Raw genomic sequence first — 10346 nt, 5'->3', positions numbered from 1 at the left:
TATCAGTCTTTTTGATTTCTCATCCTTTCTTTTCTCTTTTCATATTTTATAGTGCCAACCATGCCAGTCAGTCAACAGCAGAGTCAAACTAGCAACTAGGGGCAAATCGTCTTTTACTTAGAAATATATTTGTCCTGTAATCACCAAATAATCATGGGAATGATCAAGAAGACAGAAGGAGCTATTACTTAGTTGTTTCTTTGAAATTCACTAAAATAATTTGCTCAATATATATTATGTATACATATTAAAGTATTGTTTGAGTTTAATTTTAAAATAAAATTGAATGTACAATTAATTAGAAAGTAGTATTCTTAAAAATTTATTATGAAGAACAGGAGTTTTTGCCCTCTTTTTCCATTTGACTCCTACTCTGCAAGTAATATTACTTTAGGCTTATAGTGTTGACATACAGAGTTTTCACTAATATGCACATGATTTTGCTCCTTCATTTTTTCCATTATAGACAGTAATAATAAATAAAATTATTTTACTCATTCACACTCCCCAACCATCATATATACATATGTTTTCCTATTATAGTTATCTTTGAATCATATTTTACAATTGAGCCATATTAATTTCCTATAATAGAATTGTATGAAAGAAAAATCAAATTTCTATTGCTAAGTGTGCATGAGAATGCATGGTGTGTGTGTGTGTGTGCGCACGCACGAGTGCATGCTTGTGGACACATGCATGTCAGGACGCAGATGCAGAGATTACAAGAAAACTTTGGGTGTCAGTTCTTCCCCTCCACCTTGTTCTCTGGTTGTTGCTGCTTTCTTCAGTCTACCTTGGCCCACAATCTTCCAGGGATTCTCCTGTTTCCATGTCACTGTAAAAGTGCTGGTATTACAGATGCTTGCCACAGAATCCAACCTTATGAGAGTGCTAGGGATCCAAACTTGGGCATGCACTTTATCCACCGAGACATCTGCATGGCCCCAGTTGAGAAGCTAATCTTGATACATTCAAACTCAGTTTTTGATGTGTTTGCTTTGTTGTTTCAGTAACTTACTTTGTGTGTGGAGAGAGGGGAGAGTATGCATGTGTATGTGCTCTATTCACCTGTGGCAGCTGGAGAAGAACATTGGGTGTCTCTCTCATTTTCTTATCTATTGCCTATTGTCTATTGTCTACTGCCTATTCCTTTTAATGACAGTTATTATTGATTCTTGAGCTTGCCCTTTGAGAGTCGCAAGGATTCTCTGGTCTCTGCTACTTATAGGATGAGGTTTACAGATGTACATCTGGCCAAGCCCAGATGTTTATGTGGGTTCTGGAGATTTGAACTTGGGGATCTCAGTGCACTTAACCACTGAGCAATCTCTATAGTGTCAGTAATTAACTTTTAAACAGCTGTATTGAAATATGTCACACATAATATAGCTCATCCTATTAAAAGGTATGTTTGAGTCATTTATAAAATATCCAGAGATACATGTGTTCCTAATCATATTTATTTTAGAAAAGCATACTTACACCACCCTAAAAGGCACTCACTCTAGTCTGTTCTGGGAAACTGATAATATATTTTCTATCTTAGTAAATTTGTCGATTCTGGACATTTCACATATATTGAGAAATCATAACATGTGGTCTTTTGTGACAATTTACATGTAAGATCAGTAATAATATCTCTACGTTTGTTTCTTACCTTTCCTATGATATGATATACATTTATGAGATTATATGTGTACATATATAATCTATATTGAGAAATAAGTAAATCAATGAATTACCATATTGTTCACCTCATCTACTTACCTTTGTGACAATACTTAAAATTGACTCATTGCTCTTTCTCTCCCATTGTTTTCTCTTTTCCCTGGGTCTCCATTGCACATATTGATATGTTTAATGGTATCTGGCAAATGCCTTAGGCACTATTAATTTTCACTCATACTTTTCCTGATGACACTTCAGACTAAATAATTCTTAACTTTGTTAGTTCTTTTTCTGCCTACTTATATCTTTAAAAGAGAACTATGGGCTGGGTGTGGTGGTACACGCCTTTAATCCCAGTACTTGGGAAGAAGAGTTAGAAGGATCACCATTAGTTCAAGGCCACCCTGAGACTACATAGAGAATTCTAGGCTAGCCTGGGCTAGAATGAGAACCTACCTCAAAAAAAAAAAAAAACTATAGTGAATTTTTATTTTTATTTATTTTACAGAGAGAGAAAATGGGAGCTTAGGGCCTCTAGCCACTGCAAATAAACTCCAGATGGATGTGCCACCTTGTATGTCTGGATTACATGAATACTGGGCAATCAAACCTAGGTCCTTAAGCTTCAGAGGCAAGTACCTTAACTGCTAAGCAATCTATCCAGCCCTATAATGATGTTTCAAAATATATACTTGATACCTTTTATACTTTTGATAAGCTTTTTGTGTTGAGATACTCTTTTGTAATGGTTTGCTTTAGCTATGTGAATATATTTAAGACAGCTCAATTGAAATCTAATAGCCCAATATCTGTGTTTTCTCAGAGATAGTTTTTACTTATTTCTCCTTTTCTTAAAATAGGTTATATCTTCTTATATTTTGGCATATTTTATAATGTTATGGTTAGGACCTCTAAAAATCACATCACCCCTTTTTCAGGATGTGTCATTTATGCTTGCTATAGAGACATGGTTTGTTTCCTCCATGAATTTTTTTTCAAGTGTTTTTCTAAAAATTGCATTCTTGAGACTTCCGGTTAAGATGGCGGTGTAGGTACCACGCCAAAGCAGCCTAGGGGGGAAAAAGACGAAAAAAACTCAGCAAAATACACACTTTTACTAAAAAGTGAGGTGTATAGGAAATTGAGGCGGCAGTGGAGAAGTAGAAGAGTTATAGAGCATCCAGAGCCTGCACAGGCGGGAAAAGCAGCTCCGGCAGCTCGGCCAACCGCCACAGCCGCGGCGCAGCAGAAAGCCGCCAGACTCTCGGCTCGAGCCGCAGGAAAAGCCAGGTGCGGGATTTTCCCCTCACACCGCGCTCTCCGCAACTCGGGAAACGTGAGGGGAGAGCGGCAGCGAGCAGCGGAGGAGAAGACCACGAGGTAGAAGAACACGTGGAGCAGCGAGACAACCAGAGCAGCCGCGGCTCCCTCCCCTCACCCAACGCCTAAACCCAGCTCCAGCGAACACAGCAGCGGCCCGGGACCCGGCCACGCCAACTTGGGCTGACAGCGGGACCCAAGCAGGAGCAGAGTTCGGCAGCAACATCAGCAGCTCCAGCACCGGTACCAGCGGCCCCAGCAGCAGCAGACCCAGGAGCGGCAGCGGCAGCAGATCCCGCAGCAGCGGCTTCGGGGGGAGCAGCGGCGGTGGACACGGCAGCGGCAGCTTCAGCAGCGGTGGTGGCTCCGGCGGTGGCAGCTACGGCAGCAGCAGAGGCAGCAGCAGCGGCTCGGTTTGCCCCGTAGGAAAAGCAAGTGCCCAGCTCCAGAAATCAGAACAGCAGCCCGACGACCCAGGCAGCAACTTGACTGAGACCAAAATCACCCAAGGTAACTGGGATTGCACCAGGGAAGGGTCTCACTTGGTCACAAGCTGACTTGGATCCCTCAACAGACCAGAAATCTAAACCTCTCTGTTGATAGAGGATCTGGTCATTATAATAACTACTCTTGCATACATACTTGGGGCTGTTTTTGATTGAATGTGTACAGTGTTTAGTTAAATTTTAGAATCTACCTGTATTTTATTCCACTCAGCCTGCTTGAATACTCCTATAGCAGGGAAACTCAACCCCTAAGAACATCTTTGTACATACTCTGAGAGTCTTAAGAGCCACACCTAATACCTCAAGGTCCTGCCCTGAAAATATATTACATCAAATCAATTGATACAGCTAAGAATACACAGCTAGCTAGAAAATCCAATCATTAACTTAATCCAAGATGCAAAAATATATACATTATAACACAAGAAACACTAAAAAGCAAGACGATATAAATCCACCTAAAAGTATTAATGCATCAGAAATGTCCTCCAGTGAGAAAGTGTTAGAGGAAATGCCTGAGAAAGAGTTCAAAAGAATAATTATAAATATGTTCAAAGAGGTCAAAGAACACATGAAAACAATCAAAGAAGAAATCAAAGAAGAAATCAAAGGAATCAAAGAAGAGGCAGGACACCAATTTCATGAAATAAAGAAGGCAATACAAGACATAAATAGGGAAATAGGAATAATAAAGAAAAACCAGTCAGAATTACTAGCAATGAAGAACACAGTTAATGAAATAAAAAAAAACTCTGTAGAAAATCTCACCAGTAGGATGGATGAGGGAGAGGACAGAATATCTAAGCTAGAAGACCAGGTGGCAGACCTAATGCAGTCCAACAAAGAGAAAGACAAACTTATAGAAAAGTATGAGTGGGAATTTCAAGATATTCGGGACACTATGAAAAGATCCAATATAAGAATTCAGGGCATAGTAGAAGGAGAAGAACTCCACCCAGTGGCATAGTAGGCATCTTCAACAAAATCATAGAGGAAAATTTCCCCCAAATTGGAAAAGAGGTGCCAATACAGATACAGGAAGCCTTTAGAACCCCAGCCAGACAAAACCCAGAAAGAACCTCACCTCGCCATATTATAATCAAACTTCCAAACACACAAACCAAAGAAAAAATATTGAAAGCAGTTAGAGAGAAAAATCAAGTTACCTACACAAGCAAGCCCATCAGGATTACAGCAGATTATTCAACACAAACTTTTAAAGCCAGAAGGGCTTGGAGTGATATATTCCAAGTTCTGAAAGATAACAACTGTCAACCAAGGTTACTTTATCCTGCAAAGTTATCCATTCAAATAGATGGAGAAATAAAGACATTCCATGACAAAAGCAGGTTAAAGGAGTATTTGAAGACAAAACCAGCTCTACAGAAAATACTTGATAGAATCCTCCATGCTGAACAAAAGGAAAAGCACACATATAAGGAACCTAGAAAAAACAAGCTATACTCAAATACCAGTTAACAGAAGAGAGCACAGGTAGAACCAGTAACACACACACACACACACACACACACACACACACACACACACACACAAATGGCAAACATAAATACACACATTTCAATAATATCTCTTAATATCAATGGTCTCAATGCCCCAACGAAAAGACATAGATTTGCAGACTGGGTTAAAAAGCAGGATCCTACAATTTGTTGTCTCCAATAAACTCACCTTTCTACAAAGGATAGACATTATCTTAGGGTGAAAGGTTGGAAGACGGTGTTTCAAGCAAATGGGCCTAGAAAACAAGCAGGGGTTGCTATCCTAATATCAGACAGGGTAGACTTTAGTACGACGTTAGTCAAGAAAGATAAGGAAGGTCACTTTATATTGATTAAGGGCACACTCCAACAGGAGGACATTACAATCCTAAACATATATGCACCTAACATGGGGGCTCCCAAATTCGTCAAACAAACACTATTAGAACTAAGGTCACAGATAACACCAAACACAGTGGTGGTGGGTGACTTTAACACCCCACTCTCATCAATTGACAGGTCATCCTGGGAAAGAATAAACAGAGAGGCATCTGGACTAAATGAGGTCATAGAAGGAATGGACCTAACAGATATATACAGAACATTTCATCCAAAGGTTGCAGAATATACATTCTTTTCAGCAGCACATGGAACATTCTCTAAAATAGACCATATATTAGGACACAAAGCAAATCTTAACAAATTCAGGAAAATTGAAATAATTCCTTGCATTCTGTCTGACCACAATGGAATTAAACTACAAATCAGTAGCAAGAAAGGCTATAGAGCATACACAAAATCATGGAAACTAAACAATACACTACTAAATGATGAGTGGGTCAATGAAGAAATCAAAAAGGAAATCAAAAAATTTATAGAGTCAAATGATAATGAGAACACAACATAGCAAAATCTCTGGGACACAATGAAGGCAGTTCTAAGAGGTAAATTTATAGCCTTAAGTGCCTATATTAAGAAATTAGAAAGGTTTCAAGTAAACGACCTAATGCTTCGCCTTAAAGCCTTGGAAAAAGAAGAACAAGGCAAACCAAAAATTAGTAGACGGGAACAAATAATAAAGATTAGGGCAGAAATTAATGAAATAGAAACAAAAAGAACAATCCAAAGAATTAATGAAACAAAGAGTTGGTTCTTTGAAAGGATAAACAAGATTGATAAACCCTTAGCAAATCTGACCAAAAGAAAGAGAGAAGAGACACAAATTAATAAAATCAGAGATGAACAAGGTAACATCACAATAGATTCCAGAGAAATTCAAAAAATAATAGGGACATACTATAAAAGCATATACTCCACACAGTATGAAAATCTGAAAGAAATGGATGATTTCCTTGACCTATATGACCTACCTAAATTAAATCAAAATGAGATTAATCACTTAAATAGACCTATAACAAACATGGAGATCCGAACAGTTATCAATAATCTCCCAACTAAAAAAAGCCCAGGCCTGGATGGATTCACTGCTGAATTTTACCAGACTTTTAAGGAAGAGCTAACACCATTGCTTCTTAAGCTTTTCCAGGAAATAGAAAAAGAAGGAATTCTACCAAACTCCTTCTATGAGGCCAGCATCACCCTGATACCAAAACCAGGCAAAGATAGAACAAAAAAAGAAAATTACAGACCAATCTCCCTCATGAACATAGATGCAAAAATTCTCAACAAAATATTGGCAAACAGAATACAAGAGCATATCAAAAAGATCATTCACCCTGACCAAGTAGGCTTTATCCCAGAGATGCAGGGATGGTTCAACATACGCAAATCTATAAATGTAATACATTACGTAAACGGGTTGAAGGACAAAAATCACATGATCATCTCATTAGATGCAGAGAAAGCATTTGACAAAATCCAACATCCCTTCATGATAAAAGTCCTACAGAAACTGGGAATAGAAGGAACATATCTCAATATAATAAAGGCTATTTATGACAAGACTACAGCCAACATATTACTAAATGGGGAAAAACTGGAAGCTTTTCCACTAAAATCAGGAACAAGACAAGGGTGTCCACTGTCCCCACTGTCCCCACTTCTATTTAATATAGTTTTGGAAGTCTTAGCCATAGCAATAAGGCAAGAGACACACATTAAAGGGATACAAATTGGAAAGGAAGAAATCAAGTTATCATTATTTGCAGATGACATGATTCTATACATAAAGGACCCTAAAGACTCTACTAGCAAGCTGTTAGAGCTGATCAAAACCTACAGCAATGTAGCAGGATACAAAATAAATACACAGAAATCAGTAGCCTTCATATATGCTAACAACAAACACACAGAGGATGAAATCAGAGAATCACTCCCATTCACAATTGCATCAAAAAAAAATAAAATACCTTGGAATAAACCTAACCAAGGAAGTAAAGAATCTATACAATGAGAACTTTAAAACACTCAAGCGAGAAATTGCAGAAGACACTAGAAAGTGGAGAAACGTCCCTTGTTCCTGGCTTGGAAGAATCAATATCGTGAAAATGGCAATCTTACCTAAAGCAATCTACACATTTAATGCAATCCCTATCAAAATTCCAAAGGCTTTCTTCATGGAAATAGAAAAAACAATCCAAAAATTCATTTGGAATCACAAAAAACCTCGAATATCTAAAATAATACTGAGCAACAAAAAAGAGGCTGGTGGTATCACCATACCTGATTTTAACCTATACTACAGAGCCATAGTAACAAAAACAGCATGGTACTGGCACAAAAACAGACATGTAGATCAGTGGAACAGAATAGAGGACCCAGATGTAAGCCCAAGTAGCTATAGCCACCTGATATTCGATAAAAATGCCAAAAATACTCATTGGAGAAGAGACAGCCTCTTCAGCAAATGGTGCTTTGAAAACTGGATAAATATCTGCAGAAGGATGAAAATAGATTCTTCTCTCTTGCCATGCACAAGAATTAAGTACAAATGGATTAAAGACCTTAACATCAGACTGGAAACTTTGAAACTGCTAGAGGAAAAAGTAGGGGAAACCCTTCAACATATTGGTCTTGGCAAAGACTTTCTGAATACAACCCCAATTGCTCAGGCAATAAAACCACAGATTAACCACTGGGACCTAATGAAATTACAAAGATTTTGCACCGCAAAGGACACAGTGAAAAAAGCAAAGAGGCAACCTACAGAATGGGAAAAAATCTTCTCCAGCTATATATCTGATAGAGGATTAATATCTAGGATATACAAAGAACTCAAAAAGTTAAATAATAAGGAATCAAACAAGCCAATCAAAAAATGGGCTATGGAGCTAAATAGAGAGTTCTCAAAGGAAGAAATACGAATGGCATATAAGCATCTAAAAAAATGTTCTACGTCACTAGTCATCAGGGAAATGCAGATTAAAACTACATTGAGATTCCATCTCACTCCTGTCAGATTGGCCACCATCATGAAAACAAATGATCATAAATGTTGGCGGGGATGTGGAAAAAAAGCAACCCTTCTGCATTGCTGGTGGGAATGCAATCTGGTCCAGCCATTTTGGAAAATAGTGTGGAGGTTCTTAAAACAGTTAGAGATTGATCCACCATATGACCCAGCTATAGCGCTCCTAAGCATATATCCAAAGGACTCATCTCATTTCCTTAGAAGTACATGCTCAACCATGTTTATTGCTGCTCAATTTATAATAGCTGGGAAATGGAACCAGCCTAGATGTCCCTGAACAGATGAGTGGATAATGAAGATGTGGTACATTTATACAATGGAGTTCTACTCAGCGGTAAAGAAAAATGAAGTTATGAAATTTGCAGAAAAATGGATGGACCTGGAAAGTATTATACTAAGTCAGGTAACCCAGGCCCAGAAAGCCAAGCGCCACATGTTCTCTCTCATATGTGGATCCTAGCTACAGATGACTGGGCTTCTGCGTGAGAATGAAAATACTTAGTAGCAGAGGCCAGTAAGTTGAAAAGGAGACATAAAGGGTGGAGAAAGGAAGGGAGGAGGATACTTAATAGGTTGATATTATATATATGTAATTACAATGATTCTAATGGGGAAGTAATATGATGGAGAATGGAATTTCAAACGGGAAAGTGTGGGGGTGGGGAGGGAGGGAATTACCATGGGATATATTTTATAATCATGGAAAATGTTAATAAAATTTTTAAAAAAAGTGAAAAAACAGCTGAAATGGACATAGTTGAGATTGGAGAGATTAGGCAATGGATATGTACTAGTTAGCAGTATCGTAAAATTGTCATAATCATGATGTACCTATATAGGAGAATGTTCCCATTCTTGGGACATACATCTCAAAGGAAAATGGAATGATGTCTATAGCCATTCTTAAATGGTTCAACAACAAAAAGTATGTGTATATATGTATATGAATAGAATGTATGTGTCTATATATCTTTATATACAGAGAGAGTGAAAAATATTAGCAACTGATGAATCTAAATGGATTATAGATGAGCATTTATTTTCTTAATAGTGAAAATTTTATATAGATTTGAAAGTTTTCATATTAAAAAGTTGAAAAAAAAATAAAATAAAAATTGCATTCTTTGTCATGATTGGTCTTTGATGTTCCTTTTCCTTTAATTTTGGAATTAATTATCTATTGCTTTGACAGAGATTTCTGTAAATGCATGGAGCTGAAAACACAGAGAAAAGAATAAGAAGGAAGCAGAATACCATTGTAATTCTTTGCTCTTTGACTCTTTATTGGAGTCACTCCCTTGGTACTGATTTGTACTAGTTTAGCAATAATCCCGAAGTTAAACATCTTTTCTCATGGCTTTTCCGGGCATGAATTCTGCCCTGCATCTGCATATGACCTTGTAGATTTCCACTTTAAGAGAAGCATTCAGAGCATATATTCTCCAGAATTGTATGCTTACTATTTTTTTTTCCCTGTTAGGCTTCCAACATGACCATTCTTTGCCATACTGATATTTTCTACTCCAGAACCAGTAGAGTGTTCATTTCCTTCCCATGTTATTGCAGAATATTCTACATAGTCACTCCTTTGACCCAATACAGTTCAGAATTGGGGGGAGGGGGAAAGCAAGCACTTTCTGTTGGCCCTTAAGCAATTCACTGTTGGGTCATAATGGATACATATAATTCCTTGAGAACAAAGTCCTCTGTGCTTCATACAGAGCGAGGAACTCACATCAGGAATATGGGCTGTTGTGTTCAAGACTGTCTCAATATCCTGGATGTGGCAGAGGTGAGGTACTTGTCCCAAACATCTCCTATTCCGTTTCATGTTCTTTCTCTTGGTTAAATGTGGATGCTTGTTACAACCCATTTCTATCTGTCAGGTTTATATAAGTTTGACACATACAGATCTTCAAG

The sequence above is a fragment of the Jaculus jaculus genome, chromosome 2 (assembly GCF_020740685.1).
Source record: "Jaculus jaculus isolate mJacJac1 chromosome 2, mJacJac1.mat.Y.cur, whole genome shotgun sequence".
NCBI classification, from domain to species: Eukaryota; Metazoa; Chordata; class Mammalia; order Rodentia; family Dipodidae; genus Jaculus; species Jaculus jaculus.
Note: the sequence above shows the minus strand (reverse complement) of the source record.